The 19,346-nt window shown below is 40.1% G+C and overlaps 1 protein-coding gene across 3 annotated transcripts in view; it reads left to right on the top strand.

The window, feature by feature from the left end:
* Nucleotides 1-438: 438 nt before the first annotated feature.
* foxp4 (forkhead box P4) overlaps nucleotides 439-19,346 on the top strand; it is a 130,646-nt gene continuing 111,738 nt past the window's right edge. Inside the window, exon 1 of one of the 3 annotated variants that reach the window (XM_079844359.1) lies at nucleotides 439-1,021. The gene's annotated coding sequence lies outside the window, so the exon portion shown is untranslated. The remainder of the gene's footprint in view (nucleotides 1,022-19,346) is intronic. The other 2 variants (XM_079844358.1, XM_079844360.1) reach the window with 2 other exon arrangements.

The raw sequence follows: 19,346 nt of genomic DNA on the forward strand, positions 1-19,346 counted from the left end.
AAAGCATCCTCTTGACTGTCCATTCAATTTGGAGTGATATTCATAAATCATCAACTTGCCTACATCATACATGGCCCTTCGTGATGTTTTTCAATTTAGTCTGTGTGAATTCGATTTTTGCACTATACAATGTTATCTATTTATTTATCTGTAGCCTATCTATCGTTGATGAGGATACTACTTTTAAATATGGCCATTATTAACACTTACGGACAACAAAACCAAATTATTTATGATTGAATGATGACAGGCAGCAAGAACAGACTTGCTTCCTGAAGAATATAATATGAGGAATAAGGTAACGGTTCCCATGGTGAGTCTGTCCTTTGACTAACATCTGTTGCTCGTCGGCTGCCACAATGGCCAAACTAAAGCAGTGATGCGCGCGCAGGTGAAAAGATCAGCGCCTGGAGCGCGCGAGCTTTTTTATTGTGCTTCAAGCGGCGGCAGCGCAGAAGATGTGCGCGCGCGCCTGTTCTAGGCGTATTACGGTAGACCAAACTGTCCCCTAACACATCGCCAACACAAGACACAAGCGGAGTAATTCAACACTGATTTCTCTGCGAATGAGCGAGGAACAGACGAGATGCCAAAAACTCCAGCGAGAAGCATTGTTGGGACTTTAGGAAAACTCACCGTGTGACTAACAGAGAGAAAGAGGGAAGACCTGAAGCGACGAGGAGGCGTAAAGAGCCGCGTGCTTGTTCTTCATGAACTTTGAGGAGCGCTGTGACCATGCAGCCTTTGAGCTAGTGCACGATTATTGTTTCCACTTATCACCCTACTGAGTGACCAGTCTGAGAGAGGAAGCCAGTAAAAAGGAAAGGAAGACTAATAAAGACAGTTGTCGTTGAAAGTAATGGTCTGAAGACATCACTCATAGAACAGGATTTTTTTTTTCTTTTTGCGTTGCTCTTCTGAAGGTTTCTGGAATCACTGGGACATTCACGAGAGCTGGAGCGACTCTTCCACATGGTCCAGCCGTAGAGTGAAAGTAGAGTTCTTCACAATATCCTAACAGGTTCATATCCACTTTTTTACTTCTTCTTTTTCTTTCTTTCTTTCTTCTTCTACTTTGCTCCTCGCTTCTTACGCGATTTTAATACGTATCCCATATTTGAATGCACGGACGCGTTATCACACACACTTCTTCAGATCAAAAGAAAGAAATATCAGTGTCCTTTTTTCAAAATGGGATATCACAATGAATTAGACAAGGTAACTTTTTTACGTGACACTTTTAAACCGGAGACGAAAGCGTGTTGTTATTCTCCACGAGAATACATGGTTATGAATAAGAGACATTTATAAATAAAACAAATTATTAGTAACTTGGAAGGGATTAGATAAAAATGAACCTCGATCGTGAAAAAGATAAGTTTATTGGGCATGTGTAAATGAGTTTGAAAATATCACATACTCTGAAATTTGATCAAAGCAACAACAACAAAAAATGTGACTTTATTGACAGATCAGATAAAGTAATTTGGAATACATATATGTTTGTGTGCATTTGATTTCTATTGAAAGACCATATTTCTTCCACAGAAATGTAGAAAGCATATATTGCTTGGCCTTTGAAACAAAACTCTCCGTATTAACAATTTAAGTTAATAAACAGCATTGAAATATGAACGTAAACTAAAAAGTTAAAGCACGACTTTATGCACTTTCTTTTCTTATTCTCCGTGTAGCTTATTGTTTTTAACAGGCCCTCAGCAAACAGTGATCTGATCTTATGCAAATAACCCATGCCTTCTGGCTCATACGTTTTCATTTCTATAAGATACAACGTTTAGAAATAATAATAATTGAACGTTTTAAAATTATAGCAGAAAGTTAAAAGAAAAAATAATGAAACGTATTGAAGTTTGTTCGTTGTTTTAGGGTCTATTATCGGTGTGTTATTGAGACAATGAGATATTAAAAATGTAAAGAATTCAATAAAATAAATATAAATATAAAAATAAGATTAAAGCAGCATGTATTGATTGTTATGTTGATGAGTATAATGAGTATGATTTCAAACGCATCAAATACCGCGAGATACGTTGAGTAAGGGTTGTATAGCTAAACCAGATAAAAAAAATATTAACTTTGCACATCAAAAAGAAAATGTTGAAATAAAATATTTTTTCATTGGTCAGTTTTTGCCTCGCTTTTGCGGATTAACACACGGATTGCTGACTAACTTCAGTGATGCAAAACTTAATTTCTTTATTTAGAGATTAATATTTACACCGATGCATGAGCAAGATTAACTTTTTGTTTTATTTTTTAAACCATATGTTTAATGGTTTCTTGTTCGTTTCGTGATCAAATCAGCGGTGGTTGTTTCTCTCTCAAACACAACAGCAACACTAAAACAAAACAAGCAACAATTTTAACCCAGTCCCGGGCATTAAAAGAGGGAACTACAGCTCAGGAGTTGAACCAAGTACACTAGTAATTTGGACTATTTCTGTACTTGGTTTTTAACAATACATTTTCATTCCTGCTAATGAAAAGAAAGGGGAAAAAAAAAATATATATATATAGGCTATGTATACCTCATCATTCTCATAATCTGTCAGTGTGTTCATCTCATGTTATTAAGGACTGATTGATGGAGCTTTTGACACAATTAATTTAAATCTCATAGAAAATAAGTGAATGTTGACTTAAATCACTGTTGGAATTTACAGCATAATGCAAACGTATATTAAATGACAAGACAAACATTTTTTGAACAGTGGAAGATAATGATAAATGATTTAATTTGGTCTGTATTTTTTTTTGTTTTGTTTAATCTTTTAATTATTTCATCTTCATTATTACTAACAACACAGGCTTTTACATTTGAATATTTGGTTTATTTTATTTTATAAGACAAATCATTTTTCTTGTACTAAAACACTTTTTTGTGTTGTGTGCTCCTAATGTCGATGTATTGCCTCTTATGATGAACAGATTCCCTGCTAATTGAAATGTGACATGTGTAAATGTAGATGAACATAAGCATTAAGTGATGAATACAATTTCCATTTGATCTGCTTGTGTGTTAGATGAATAGAGTGATTGAATGATTTTATGTGCCTATAGAGTAAAAGTGATAATTCATGAAGTTGACGAAGAATATGGCATTTCATTCAGGGAGGGCATGAAAATGGCAGTAAAGTGGGTAATTTAGTTATTTGCATGGCCGTCAAGCAGCTGCAGGCGGCAAAAGCTACACCTCAGCCGATAGTTTTAGCACTTCTAACGGCGGATGCCAGGCTACCGTAGAGTTCAAGTTATAATTGATACATCACTTTTTTCCTGTGAAAAGTGATTGTGTTTTTTGTTGCTCTCCATGTTTATACATGCTACAAACCTCACTTTCTGAGATCTTTCAAATCCGTTATTTTGATGAATGTGTGGATTGCATGGCAGGCTGGTATTCAGCCCACTGTGGGTATTTTTCTGGGTAGAGAAGGTCAGGAATGTGTTTGTTTTGGACGTTGATGTTGAGACTAACCTGATGCCAGGTGTACATTCAGGCATGTTGCTTTTTGATGAATATTTTAGGAACATTTGGTGATTGAAACTTTGTTTGAACAACCGGTTTCTTGCTAATGCAAATATATGTCGATGTGTGCTGTGCAAAAAGCATTTAGTGCTTTGTGTGTGTGTGTGTGTGTGTGTGTGTGTGTGTGTGTGTGTGTGTGTGTGTGTGTGCTCTTTTCAAATTCAGATGAGCCTTAGTGAAGTGATTTAGAGGTAAATTTAAGTTTTTCAATATCACGGGTGGTTTTAACACAAAGCACTCTTGTTCTCATGAAGCACTGTCCCTTAGACCCTCACATGGCATTTCCACCATTAAACTCTTTCACCGTTCCAAAAATAATGTTAGTTTTCACACAAGTGCATTTTTAGCGAAAGCATTTTGAAGAGCAATACATATCCATCTCTAACTGATTAGGATAATTTTTTTGTCAACCACACTTTTGGCCACTTCTGCTCTCCGAAACGTGTTTGTGTGAAATATGTCATGCCTGCGTTCTCCCTTTCATATTTCAGTTGACCTTACGTGAAAGGTCAGGCTGTAATTTTTACGCCCGTTTGCGTCTTTGAACGGATCAGCTCTGGCGTTGACCAGCAGCGAGCACCAGCCACAGATTAAACATGTGGTTTTAATTGAAGATGTTATTTGGTGGAACGGCGAGGCTGAGCATTTTTCAGTGTATGTGCATAATAAATTATGCACGTTTTTAGACAGTGAGGGCTGCTTTTATTACTAGTCAGAGAGTGGTGTCATTTTTCTCCTCAAACTCTGAACCATGAAAGAGGAAAAAAGGAGCTAACTACACAAACAAATGACACAAAAGCAATATCAGCATCTGCAAATTAAAAACCAAAAAGAAAAGAGTAACCAGAGTGAAGGATGTTTTCCAGATGACAATGTTGATCTGATTAGTTGAGCTAGATATCGAAAAGGTCTGGCGTTAACGGTTTCAACTTTGAGAGAGACCAGACTGCAGCGCGGAAATGCCATCTCTGCGATCCGTCAGCTGCTGAAGATGCTGCTGGACGTTATTTTCTTATGTGTATTTATTCCCAATGATGTGAATTTAATTCTTCACTTGAACTCGTAAGCACAGTTCCTCTTTGCTGTGACCTCAGTGGCACACTTTTTTTTGTGCAGTTTTTGGGTTTTCGGCGCACAATGTTTCCTGTGTGGGGAGGCTTCACGCCGGGTTTCGGGAGAGTGCCAGGCTGTTATGAGGTGATGACTGTCTTAAAGAATGACCCTAGCGTTTGCTTAGAGAGAGGAAGGGCCCATTTCCGATGAGCTGGGGAAATGTGGTAGAAGGAAAAGCAGGGTGTTCACTGGACGGAAATGACAGTACTTGAGTCTGAGGCGTTGATCATTACTTCTCTATATCCATTAGCCGAGCACCTCAGGAGAGATTATTGGCAGCTCGCAGCTGCAGACGCGGATGGAAAGTGGACTAGTGCGCTGCATGGTCACTCACATGCTGGATACCTGCTTGAAAGAGTTACAACTGGGCTTTTTTGCCCGAAAGAGATTCAGGTACCTGTTGGTGTGATGAAGAACACTGTGTATTGATTACTGAAGCCTAGATGGTGTCTAAGGGAGGTTGCAAGCTGAAGTCATAAACTTGCTCCCTATGGCCACCGAAGCTGCTTCTGCTAACTTTGCGTTCCAGCTGACAGCTGTATTTGTGTTATGGATTTTCTCTCAGTCCGCTGTCTCCCCCCTCGAGCCTTCACCCCCTCCACGAAGGTCTTTATAATGCGACTCGCTGTATATTTTAAAAACCCCAGCGTAACGCTGACAAGCCATCATGTCCGTCAGAGAACGGCGGAGAGCAGCCGCATCAGTAAAGCTCTTCGGGAAAGATGGGAGCAAACTTTCGGCACTGTCACAAAAGACGTGACTTGATGTCAGAGTGACAGCTGCGGCTTGTTTGAATGCGTCTTAGTAAAGTTTTCCAGAGAAGCCCGGTTCTGTTTCTCGCTTCTATCGCAGTTAAAAATCCCACTTGTGACGCCAAATGCTAAGCTCTCAAAACAGTGATTGCGATTACTGAAAACTTCTGCCTAAACAGGAGAGGAGAAAACCTCAGGCGTTTTATTCCTATCCGCGTTGCCCGGCTTTGTTTGGCGGCAACGGCGGGAGGAATTCCTGTCAGTGTTGCCGGCCGCAGTAAACCTTAGTCCGGGTTTAAAACTCTAATCCACCCCCAGCTGCCGAAGGTGCGAGCGGTTCGTTCCTGAGGGAGATTCTGGCGCTGCACTGTACGCTTGGATAAATCCCCCTCCCCACTGTGTGACCATATAAGTAATAACCATATAAATGCATCTAATTTTCATTCGCTAATCCGTAAAGTAGCAGCGGGATGGAGAAGTGTTGGTTTCTTTTATGGTATTAGTAATGGGTAACAAGGGGATGCCTACTTAAGTTATTTGCATTTGAAACGGACGAACATGATACATCTTATGACAGAATTATCTTTTAACCATGTGTTAAACAAAATCAGATTTGTCTTTCCGTTTTTGATTGATGCTTTCTCCTGTAGTTCCTACGCAACTTTCTTAGACACTTTCCTACAAGAAAATCACTTTTTCAGAATGTATATCATGTTCTAAATACCCAAATCCATGCGCTTCTTTGTGTTGTGTACGGCCTTGTCTTTTTTTCCTCTTCTCTGACGCTGTTGTGGTGAAGTGTCTTGTCTTGGTGGGGGGTGACGAGTGCAAGAAGCGCAGCGCAGCGCAACACACTCGCACTGCAGGAAAAGCATGTTGTCTAGCGCTAACCATAACATGCCAAATAATACGAGGGCTTTCACACATGGACGCAGACTCAAAAACACAGGAACAATTATATTCATATCATTCAAAACTTGATGTTGGTCAAAATGAATTGTTTTAGCTTAATTGATTGTATTGTTGTGATTTATTTATTTTTTTAATAATGATTTTTCACAAATCAGAAATTTTACAATAGCTCAGGAGGGGCTTAGGATTTCCGAAAAATTAAGAAAAAAAGGAAGGATTTCTACTCTGTTTTAAATTGTCTGCTAACCGTTGGTTAGAGTTGCCTTTTGCTCTCGGCTGTGGTCTGTGAGCATTGTTGACCAGGGGACATCTGCCACTATATTATCCCCAGCTGTTATCGGAATAATTGTATAGTAACCCCCCCCCCCTTTCACACACACACACACACACACACACACACTAACACACTCACAGACAGCCCCTCACTCTCCATTCATCGGAGCGCTAGCGGGAGAAGTCAGGGAGAGTATTTTCCTACAGAGGGGTCGCGGATGGAAGGAGGGGTGGATGGGTTAGGGGAGCCGGTCAGACTTCATACAGCTTGAGCTTTTCTTGCCAGTAGGTTGGGGGCACGATTGGGCTCTGTACCGGTATGATGTCTGCCCTCGCGGTCACTGCCAGTCGGCTGACATCTGTAATGGGATTCTACATCCATACCCCTTCCTTCCTGGGAAATAACCCACTCGCTAAACCTAGGATTAGCACTCCTGTCCAGGACTTTTCCACAGGAGTGAATAAGTTTTGTGCTTTGTTTTCTTACTCGCACACACTTTAGAATTTTAATTTCCTTTGCATGGCCAAGAAAGTTGCGAACAAAGGTGCTTTGAAAATGTACATTTATTTATATTATAAAATTTAATTCACTTTTCCTTCACACTGATTTCGTTTGAGGAGAACTAAATGTATATCATGCACTGTTTAGGACATGTTTCCACTTATATTTACTTTTTCAGTGTTAATGCTGCAGGAAAAAGTACTACTTTTAAATTAAAATGTTTTTATTTCTAGTACTGCAGGAAAGTATTTCAATGTTGCATGTATATAAAAGTGTGTGTGTGTGAAAAGAGAGATGCAAACCATACAAGTCTATCCTCAGCATTTTTATATATATCTATATCTCTAAAATGGCAGGTTTACAAAAAGCTGACGTGTGTGTCTTGGACTACTATACTGTACTTTATAGCGGTGCTTTAATGGTATCCACAGTCAACTATATAGTGATCTTATTTGAATCAAGTTAGCTTTAGATAAATAAATAAGCTAATGAGCAATTTCTGAGCTATTTTCCGTTGATGTCCTCTTTGCATTTTTCGTAGATGTGCCTCTTTTTGGTAGGCTTTATTCAGGCTCTCACACCCACATACCGAAAAGGCGAACTCCAGCACTGGTCTGTTTTCAACTCTGATCACTGGATGACAGCAGGGCGACTTGAAGTGGTGTGACCTCTTGAACTCTTTCTTTCTTACCTCTCTCTTATTCCATATTCTTTAAATCTGTGTGTCGGAAGACATTTGTGCGCAGACATCTTACCTTTTCAAATGAATTAGTCTCCTGGCATCCTTGAACTCGCGTTGAAAGGGGACTGAATGCTTTAATTAAAAAAGGAATGATGGCCAAATTCATGTTCCTCCACACATATGCGCTTTTTTATGGGGAGGAATTGCATTGCTGCGATATTAGGATGACATGGCATTCTATGGTAATTTTTCACTTTCAATTTGAATTACCTTTCCTGACATGACCCATGCCCAGATTTTATTAAAGGAATCTACATGATAAAAGTTGCAGATAACTTCAGATAGAAAGGTGTTGTGACTGAATGCTTAATTTTGAAACTAGCATACCTAATCTTTACTTCATTTCTTTTCAATCAAGCGATCATTTTTATCAGATAAAATGGTGAGCGGATGAAAGACTGTGAAGCCTCAGATGTAAACCCATTCCCTGTATTAAAACCTGATTAAATTTGTTTAAAGAGTTTGCATGCAGCGTTTTATCACATTCAGACGTTTCCACGCCTGTGTTTTTTTTTTTATTTTTTTAAATGGGTTGAGGAAGGACTTTTTCTTTTGTGATATTTTAAGTGTTTGGTTGTCATAATTGCTGTTTTGGTTCATAGAAAAAAATGAATTCAGTTCCCGCGGATAGAAGAACAATTGAAGGAAAATGTTTTTGAAATCTCTAGATAAGAAGAAACAGAGCAATATGACCACTGTCCACAGGTAGGCTATTCTCCTCTATCATGTCAACTACGACCGCTTTTGCCTTTGTTTCCCCTCACAAGTATTTACAATCGGTTAGTAATGGATAAAACACAAATGCAGTACTTCTTCAAGGACTAACACATTTTTTTTTTGTATTTGCTTTAAAGCAATCAGCTCTCAGCAAAACAAGCCTACAATACAAGTGCATAAAAATAGTTAACACACTCTAAAGCCTGCTGATATTGAAAATAACAATTCTATTTTTTTAAATTGTGTGGATACATATTTTTTTAAATCGCATTTTTGAACAGCCAGAGTCAAAGTGAAGGAGGAAGTGATTACAGCGGCAAGTTAGGCTGAACTCGACATCTCTGACGAGTCAGTTTCTTTATGAGGCTTTGTGCTGGGCGTTTGTAAAAAATCTGGTCAGAGAGAAGTTTCCAGAAATCCTCAGTCGCAGCACATCTCCTGGGTGCTATTAGGCTGAGACGTCTGCGTGTGCGAACCTCCACCGTCCCTCCCGGTAACGCTCCGCGGTTTAGAGCAATCACTTTCCGCACACCAGCTTGCCATGGCTAATTTCAAAAACACAGCCGTGGCTTGTCCCTCACGACCCCCCATGCAAAAAAAAAAAAAAAATCCCACAGAAGAAAAAGCGGTGCAAAATAAAGTCTAAACCCTCTAGGCGACGTGAATTTGGATTTAGTTTCACTTTGGTTTCTGCTTTGAAAACTGGTTCGAACCTGTTCATAAGGGGCCCTAATAAGGATCATCTACTTTTTTTTTCTCTGAAATGTATCAGCGATAATGATATAGAAGAGGTGAGTTGTTCAGCCTGTCCAGTCTCTTCACTTTTCTCTCCACCTTGTCCCAAAGGTTAATTGTGTTTGAAACAGATAGGGTTTTTCTGAAAATGTGACAGGTCAGATGTGGAAGGAGACTGTGAGGAATGAACAAACCCCATGAGGTGGCTGTATTAGGAACCAGAGCGGCTCTGTTGATTGACTTCCAGTTAGCCGAACGCCTCAGCGGTGTAATCAGCATCCCCCAATCATTCAATAAACACCTAATCAGACTAATTGACCCACTCCCCGTAGGAAGCGAAACCCGTGGCCTCACTCACACCTTGACGTGAATGACGAGTGGCCTGGCTGCCCTCTGTTAAGGTCTCAAACATTTCGATAAACATTCAGTACAGTATTTTTAGTTCTGATCCAGGGTTTATTTTGCACTGCTGTGGTCCGTAAGACTCATAGGCCGAAAACAAAGGTTTGCGTGTGGTCAGTTGAGCTCTGGAAACTCTACGGCGGCCTGTACTCCGAGTTATGGAAACCCTCCAAAATAAATGCTAAAATGTGAGGAATTTGATAAATGCTCCGATTAGTTGGCCACCCTATTTTATAGATAAAGAATGAGCGTAATGCATTAGGAGGAGGGGGAAATGAAAGAAAATATATGTGGCTCTTCCAGTAAAAAATAGAATTAGTGTCTCATCACCTGTTTTATCTTGGTATATTAATGTGTCGTCCTCAGCAGCTTATCCCAAGGTTGTCTGGCGAAATCGTTTTTGCGCCGTGTGTGTTGGCTGACTTTCAGAGCAACGCGCCTCTCCAGCCGAAGCCTCCTTCCCACCCGACTCTGACATGCACTGTCTTATCATCTTGACAACTTTGTCCACAGAGACGTTCCAAAGATATTGATATTACAATGTATTTTATTGTAATGAAATATGTGTTAAGCTTTACTTTGTCAAATATGACTTATCGCCCCTCTTAGATCCTCTGTCTGAGGAATCTGGAATACCGTACTGTTAAGAGTTGCTCAGAAAAACCTAAAAGGGTCATAAAAAGAGCTGTCTATTTTTTTGTGTGCTCTAAGTGCTTTTGTATTTCAGTTTGATTTCTTTTCTAGGGGAGAGTTGTGAGTTTTCTCAAGAGATTGTGACTTTTTTCAGATTTTTTTTTTCTCTGTCTGTAAAGCACATTTGTATCTTTGGCTTCTCTTCTTTCTTTAATTTGGCTTAAGGTTCACCTCCAGCCGAGACAGCAGTTCAGAAACACCTCAAATATATATACACACTTGCACACTCTGCCGGATTATATGAGGAAATAATTCCATACAGTCATCCATCCTACAAAAGTATTATTCTCTCGTTCTGTCCCCCAACACACACACACACTCTCTCTCTCTCTATTTTTCTCTTTCCTTTTTCCTTATATTCCTGTCTGGTAATGAGAATGTGTTAATGAGAGTGAGAGATCTTTCGGGTATAGCGTAATTTATCAGAAAGGCATAGTTTAAAAAAGGAAGGGAAAAAAAAGAATGAGAGAAGAGACGGCCCTTCAAAGAAATTCTATTCTTCTTATTTCTGAATGTTTGATGAGACATTGAAAAGTTTTCTAACGTCATGCGGCCCGAACAGTACAGAACAGTGTGCTGTCTAATCACGCTTCACAGAAAAATGACTTCCAACCAGATTTAATTAACTGATAAGAGGGGCTTCAAATTAATTTTTCAAGGATGTTAGATTTTGATTAAGAAACTCCTAAAAGAAATGGACGAATAATCAATTTTTTAATCAACTTACTCAAATGGTAACTGGTTAATATGGTAATTCTGACAATTAGGCCAAATGTTGTAGAGAAGCATTTTCAATGCATCCTTGTAAAGAAATTATCATATCTTCACATCTAATTATCACGGTTATTTAATTTTTTTTTTGTGTGGCTACCTCTCAATTTCACTATTCAATTTCTTTTCTCTTCTACACCTCTTCCATTAGGTCCATATTCAAATGGGAAGTTGGAGATAGTATTAAAATGAGACTTTGAGAGCACTGAATGGAGTCTTTCAGAAATCCATATTGGACGGATATTGGGTTGAAGGGTGTGTGGGGGTGGGGTGCCAAAAAGGGAAGTGTTAAATTTAATCGTAGTCGTTTACATTTGAAGCAAAAACGGCTCTTGAGATTTCTTAAGCCTTTCGTCGCCTCTGTAGATTACATGAATTAATGGCGTGAACTTTTACTTGGGGCTTATTCATTCTGAATGGACGCCTGCCCGTGAAGGTATGAGAGAATTTTAGGTTAAAAGTTTGGAAGTTTCTTTTAGTGTGGTGAAACTGATGAGATCTTCACATTTGATTGTACTTGAGAAAAATAGAAATGCTTGCATAGCGTTTTACAATAATTAAATATTTTAATTATGATCTTTTTACTTAATCAGTTCTCCGCTCAAAGAAACGTTCTGAGATTAATACAAGCTTGATCTAGTTTTTTGAAATAATAGACTTTTCGTCATACTCTACCTTAAAAAGTTTGGGTTGTTAAAAAATCTTTAAAATAAATCTTTCTATTTATCAAATAAATGGCATCAGCGTTTCCACAAAAATATTAAGCAGCACGACTGTTTTCAACATTGTATTAATAAGAAATGTTTCTTGAACACAATTCAGCATATTAGAATGATTTCTGAAGGATCATGTGACACTGAAGACTGGAGTAATTGTCTTTGCCATCACAGGTATAAATGACATCTTTAAAAAAAAAATCTATATATATACATTTAAACAATTATTAATTATAACAATTATTTTAAAATACGAGGCTTCTTTATAAAAAAAACATAATTTCTTTTGAATTTTGTAATTTGTGAATTTGTCATTCACTTCAGCACAGTGGGTTTTTTTGTTTTGTTTTTTCAAATTGAACAAATGCATATGTATCATTCATACCATAGCTTTTAGCATTTAAAAAAAATAAATGTCTACTACTATCAAGGGCATATTTGTTTCACTCACCGAGTGTTACCCTCGTGCTGCGCAACACGAAAATATTGACAAAACGTTGGAGTGCTGCCTTAAACGGCGCAAGACTGGCTTCCGTTCCCTTTGAACTCGCTCGCACAAGTGGCTAAGTAGCTTCTTGAACGAAGCCCGGCTGGCAAAAACTCAATATTGAACGTACATATTCAATTAGCAAAACTCATTAGCAAAACTTGGCGTTTGTTGTTGTTTTTTTTTCTTTCTCTCTGGCACAGAATTAATGGTTTTGATATGCTAATTAGCGAGTAATTTAATTTCAAAAGGCCTCAATTAACAGCGGCATTGTGGACACGATGAAGTTAAGCAGCGTAATCTAATTTGCATTAGTAACGAGCAGGGAGTAATTAGGGGACTAATTAGACACTTCAGACAGCACTTGTGTTTACTTTCTTAATGAAGTGGAGGGCTTTTTTTTCCATAGGAGCCAGAGTGTGCCAAGCATCAGAGGGGTGGCGGGGGCGGGGATTTGGCACTAGGAGACGAGTGGCATATGGCTTACTGATCGGCTCCAATTACAAACCCCACTACCTGTCACGTTAGTGGGCTGGTGACGCGAGTCGTCAGCCATGCACGCGCTCGAATACCAATCGGGATGTGTGTCGGGATAGGTGCACGACATCATGGGCCGAATGGAACCTTCTGCTGGAATTTCACCGCTCTGTGCCCTGGCTCTGCATACTGTCTGATGAGGTCATGGCGCAGGGACATGTCAGAGCCATTACGGGCCTCCGCGCGCCTGGCCGGATTGGTTTAAAAATGTGTACCAGGGAAGAACCTTCTGCCGAAAATTCCAGATGGCCCTTCTTTCATAGAAGACGGAAAGTTTTTTTTCTTGTCTTGAAAGAGATCCAGGGTTCAGGACGGTAGCAGATGGAGAGGTATCGGGGGCGCAGACTGTTGATGCACGCTGTGACCTGGGCTGTAGTTTGTCTTGCTCTCAATAGTCTCATGTAGCCACTTTATCACATGAGTGACAGGATGGAAACGAAATGAAAAGGAGAGAACACGGCAGAGGAGGTCTCTCCGTCTCCCCTCACTCTCCCATTTATCTGTCTTTCACTCACTTCCTTTCTCTCTGTTTAGCTTGCTGTCTGGTCATCTGTTTTCCCTTCTCTTTTGGGTTATAAGCAGACTCTCTGATAAAAGGATATTTGGCCATGGGCTTGGTACACAAGCCAGTGTTATTTTCTCAGCCGTTGCGTCAATAAGAAACCCTGCTTCTCCAGGAGTATCCAGGCAGCTCGCAAACATTCCACCAGCTTTTCCAGGCTTTGTCCGGCAGGCAAGTATAAATTATAGCTTTGCTTTTGTTGAGCATTAGTTTTCTTAAAGTGACCACACACTGAGGACTCCTTCCTCCTTGGTACCAGAAGTCTGACCAGGGCTCAACAGTAAGGCTTTTTCCTTACCAACCTTTTCACTTGGCCCCACCACAAAAGATTGATCTTCTTTTTTTACTTTTACCATTTGTTTCTCTTTATTTTCTTTACAGAAATATATGTATATGTGCATGAATATATGTATGTGTTGCTAATTAATAAATACTTTTTGTGATTTTAAGCAAGTTAGTGTGCATGATATATTATATTATATTGTGTGTGTGTCTTTAAAAAAGACATTTGCAGCTTTTCACAAAAAAGTTCTAAACTATACATTATACAGCTATAATCTAAATACATTATACATGCATTTATTCTGCTGGATAACAATGGCATAATGCAATTATTGACATTTATTGACCGTTTGATTTGTTATTTTCTGACACATTTTTATATATTGATGCGTCCCAAATATATATTTTTTGCTTATTTAACGTTTTGTCTATGTTAGCCAGCTAGTATTGGCTTGTGTTTAAGGTTTCAAAGCATAGAAAATAGATGTACAAGATCAACAAAAGTAATATTTTGAGTTTTGTCAACTGGCCCGGGACACCCTCACACTGGCCCCGGGCCAGCGGGCCATCTTTATTGTTGAACGTTCTGACTGATGCGAGTGGCACCGAGGTCAAAAGGGAGGGCATAGCAGATAAACAGTAGAAAGGCCTGAAGTCATCATCTGAAGTGCTCATTTATTTGAATTTGCGCTGGATCCCATTAAAATGTTGAGAAATGATGGTAAACAGTGTGGCCTGTGAGTGTATTCACAGAAGTCTAATTGAGGTCTTGAGTCTGTGTACTGTTAAAATGGGGGCCCCCTCAGGATGCCGGGACCAAGCTCGATTTACGCACAAACACTAACCGTGAGCAAAGCAGCCCAAAAATTTCTGAGTCTGCGTGTCGTCTGCATCCTTAGTGGCGTACGGCATCAGGTTTCAGGCGGAGTTGTTTTTGGATACAGTAGAGCTGTGAAGTTGGCCCGCCCGTCAGGAAGGGTGGAGTTGTAGGTGAAAAAGAGGGCAATTTTGATTGACAGCTTTAAAGTGGGTGGGATTAAAGTGTTAGTTTGAGAGTTTACTGTGTGCATATGCACAAATGATATTAATATTGCGACTAAATCGCCCCACCCACATGTTTTAATTGTAAAACTATATTCCAGATTCACTCAACCTTTATATAGTTCCTGGAAGGGGACCAGATTTAGATTTTTGCATTGTGCTTTAGAAGTGGAGTTGAAATCCGAACCCTTCCTTGTTTTAACAAGGCGACTGACTCATTGGCTGCTGGTTCAGCAACGGACCTCGTAGAGCTTAGTTAGTCTGTTTTTCGCCCAACTTTCTCACTTTATGACCAGCCGCCCTGTTGATGTGTCTAAACGCGTTGCTCTCTATTACTTCTGACAGGCATGAGGAGTTAATTAATGCCGCTGGCGGTGCAAGATCTCCTCGGCCGGGCTGGGACTATTTCTCAAATACCATCCGCTGTGTTGACTACACACTGAAAACAATGACAAGGCACCGTAAACTACAGCTCCCATGAGCGGGTGGCTCAAATGACTCAATATTGCCAGGATTACACACTCTTTTAATGTTTGTATGATAGGAAGCTACTTTTTTTTTTTTCTTGAAACATTCTCTAATAATAGCTCACAAGTAATGGACGTTAGGCCTTTTTTCTCCAGGTGGGGCTCATCCCTATCAGGGCTCTGAAACAGAAGGCTACTGGCAAATTACTCTCGCATAGGGGATCAAACCGGTTGTCCCAGACACTGAGATCATACACAATGGAGGAACGGGAGGGGAAGAGAAAGGGGGACGACAAATATGCAGCTGCCTCAGCCACCCCAAATAGCATTGTTATTGGAGTTAGACTGGCAGAAAGAGGGGAAAAACAATAGTGAAAAGAAAGGGTTATGTTTGTCAAGTCCACAAAACCACAGCAGCTGTAGCGGCAGAAATCCTTTCACGCCGAGCTGTCCTGTCAGTCAAACGTAAACTTAAACACACTGTAATAACATGTCCTAGCACCAACTTGAGGTTGCTTTTATCATCCACCTTGTAAGACACGTCCTCTCCCATCCAGAACGTGCTAGCCATCACACTAACCTCCACAGAGAGAAATGAGATAGGAGGTCAGGAAGTCTGCTAGTCTTTTGCAGAAATAAAGGGCGTCGTAAATGGGGTCTGACTCGAGGTTGGCAAGAGCAATACGATTCATGTAAATGACATTCAGGGCCATGGAGAGAGAGAGCGAGGGAGGGATTTCATGTACTGTAGTTTCTTTGAATGGCTAGCTGTGTTTAATAGAAATGCAAAAACGTACGCCTTGGTTAAAGATTTCTTCACACATGAGAGACGTAAAGGCAAGCGTGCGAGATATACTGAATTAATGCACTTGCCCAGATTATATGTTTTTTTTTTTTAAACTTACTGCACTCTGTAATTCACACACTCTCCGTACGAGCCTCGATCATGCACTGACTCGCATCACACACACGCTTGTTTTTATGTAATGCTCTGATTTATTCACCTTTTGGGTTGCCCTTTCTCGTGATGGGTTTACAACCACAACGAACGCCTGAAGCACATTGAATATGAATATTCATTAGCACCTCAACATAAGCCTTAAGTGGTCACATTTGTATTGATTATTATGTGTAATTCATGTGCCTTTTTGTTTTACCCAGTCAAGTTATGGACCAGACCACCCTCCCTCTCGCTTCGGGACGGTTACACGAACAAGGCCCTCTGATTGAGCCGTATCACACGCCGTGGAGGTTTTAATGTAGCGAACGCTCCGAGGTTCCACAGGAGTGTCAGGTGAGGGGAAGAGGTGGGAATGATAGTGGCACAGCGCCCCAAATCTCCCCCCTCCCACCCCCCATTTTGCTGCGCCTGAGATTTGGTGTAGATTTAGTACTGTGCATTAACCCCGGCACGGTTTATGGAGTCGCCTCACATGTCCGAGAACGTTTCATGAGAGGAATATTAATCTTGGGCGCCGTCGTACAAAGCCCTGCCAAGCCAAACTTTCTCTCTCTCTCTGTCTCTCTCTCTCTGTCTCTCACTCTCTCTCACTCCAGCCATCTTAAGACGGAACTGAAATTGCCTACCCGAGGTAAATAAATTACTTTCATCGATTGGTGTAGTTAGAAACTGACTTTATCACAGTTTCACTTGACAAGAGTCGGATCCTGGCCTGATAAAGCGCTTCAGTATTAGGGCTTGTAAAATCAGCGCTCTGTTTCTCGATGGCCATCGCACTATATTAAAACGGAGGAAAATGCAAAAGCAATGGCTTCTGCTATCTAAGGTGTCCAACTACACACAGTCTGAGATATGCAAATAAGTGTCTGGGTTTTGCTGGCGGCTGTGTTGAATATTTTTAGTGAAAGGATTGACAGGGCTGTGAACCTGTGACATTATAATGTATGTGCCATGCTTGGCATGTTAAATAGTGACACTGTTAATCATTTATGATTGACGACTCAACTACTTTAGGAATCTTTGAATTAGAATTTAGGTATTCACTGCTTTTATCACTTTCGCTCATACTTAGTTAAAGATTATTTTGACCACATTTATTGGCAAATGCCTTTAAAAAAAATCACTTTGTTGATTTTTTTTTTCTTCCTGTAAAATGAACAAGACCACAGATACTGCAGAAAGTCAATGCCATTTGTGTTAAGTTGGCCATAGAGTCTTGGTGGGGGTACTTGCACAGCATCTAGTAACCACACAAGCAACCCCATAACACACAACCTTATCAACGCCGTATCAACCACCCAAATCACATTTGTATTTGCAAGTTTTGAAAGGGAAAACAATGCTCATGGTCTTTTTGCAGAAAATGTAAAAATGCACATGGGGTTGGAGCCGGAGTCTCTGAATACAAGTCAGTTTGAACAAGTGCATGACATGAAGCAGATGAACAGTGCAGTCCACAATTGCACATACTGTTTTAATAGAGACACTGCAGTGATTATGTTACTGTACCGCTAAGTGTTCGAAAAAGAGAAGGGAACACTATGAAAAAACCCACCTATGACTAAATAAATGGTGCAATCTCTTTCCACACATAATTCATTTCCTCTTTTGTCCGTCTTCCCCTGTAAAAAAAACCCGAAATCCTTTTTTCTTTCTCGTATTTAGCTAGGCTAAGTTTCATTTACAATTTGTAATAAACGTCTTATCAAATGGCAGGGGGTATTGCGTCAGCACTGCTAACCTCAGTCTTGAGGTTAAATTCAAAGCCGCCTCTGATGTGCATAGTTTACAGAACAATAAACGCAGTACACACACTCTCTCTTTTTTTTTCCAGTTTTCCCTTTTTCTTTATTTTTTTTCTGTCTCTTTGTCCTTACGCAAGACCTGACAGGAAAACTGTGACAGAGGCCTGAGCACACTATCTATTAATTAGCTCTCCTTTGAGGAGTCTCTCCACACACACACACACACACACACACACACTCGCAGTACGACCACAGCTGTCAGCTTCCTTCTCTAATGTCCAACGTCTCTTTCTGTTGCTCCTCAACGACTACAGAAATATGAACGTTGTTGGAGTAAATCGCAAGTACATTCGGAACAGGGCAAAACAAAGCCTGTATTTTTATTTACACTTATTTGGCCCGGTCCAGGCGTTGATGCGCTGTCAAACAAACAAATGGCGTTTCATTATATAAGAGATGCTGGAGATTCAGGAATTAATTAGAAAAGCAGCATCTGAACTCCCAGGGATTTTCAGTTTGTTCATCAGTTATTTTAACAGTTAATTGCTGTGTGGGAGGGTGTTAATTGGAATTCCTTTAGATGATGTGAACTTTGCTTCCCCTTTCTTCCTTTTAAAGAGAAGCGTAATATTTAATTGGCTTCTGCCTATTGAGAGAGCGACAGAAGTTTGCAGAGTATGAAATATTTCTGCAAAAAATGCATTGAGCACCGAGAACATTTAGGCTCGTCTTGTGCAAGCACTGAACAGCTTGTATATAATTTGTAATTGAAAATAATGATTAAAGCTTGATGTCTTTTATAGTAGGTTTTCTGTATCGCAGCTGACATGATCAAATATCCTGCAGGAATACGCTCGGCTCGGTGCTGAATGATCGTAAGGCGGCTTGTACATGAAACAAGGTCAGCGGAGACCTCACCAAGCATGAAGCTGGCGTATCCACCACACAGAAGTCCCTCAAGACATTTCTGATGTGAAATGTAGCGTTCCGCTGCGTGTCTTTCCCCCCTCTGTTGTGCAGACATGTGTAGCGGCCAGCTGCAGGCATTCCAGTGCAGCGGTCGCAGGATCTTCATAAGTGTTCCAACTTGTTGGCAACGCTTAAAAATGACACTCTTCCTGGAAGACTGTCTGAAGACGCAGTAACGGAGAAGAATGAGACGTGAGAATTTGATTCTGTCTTATGGTTGATACGTAATGTGTATTTGCACACTAGCGCTAACTGGGACGTTGAGTGATTTAGACATCTCTTTTCTCTGATTGGCTTTCGACGCAGTGATTCCCCAAAGGGTACTTAAGCAGGTTCCATGGGGTACGTAAAGATTTTGATTTTGCTTTGATAAAAAAAAGCCATGCATATTCTGTATTCTGAACAGGTTTCTTCTACACG

The sequence above is a fragment of the Gobio gobio genome (assembly GCF_949357685.1).
Source record: "Gobio gobio genome assembly, chromosome: 19".
NCBI lineage: Eukaryota > Metazoa > Chordata > Actinopteri > Cypriniformes > Gobionidae > Gobio > Gobio gobio.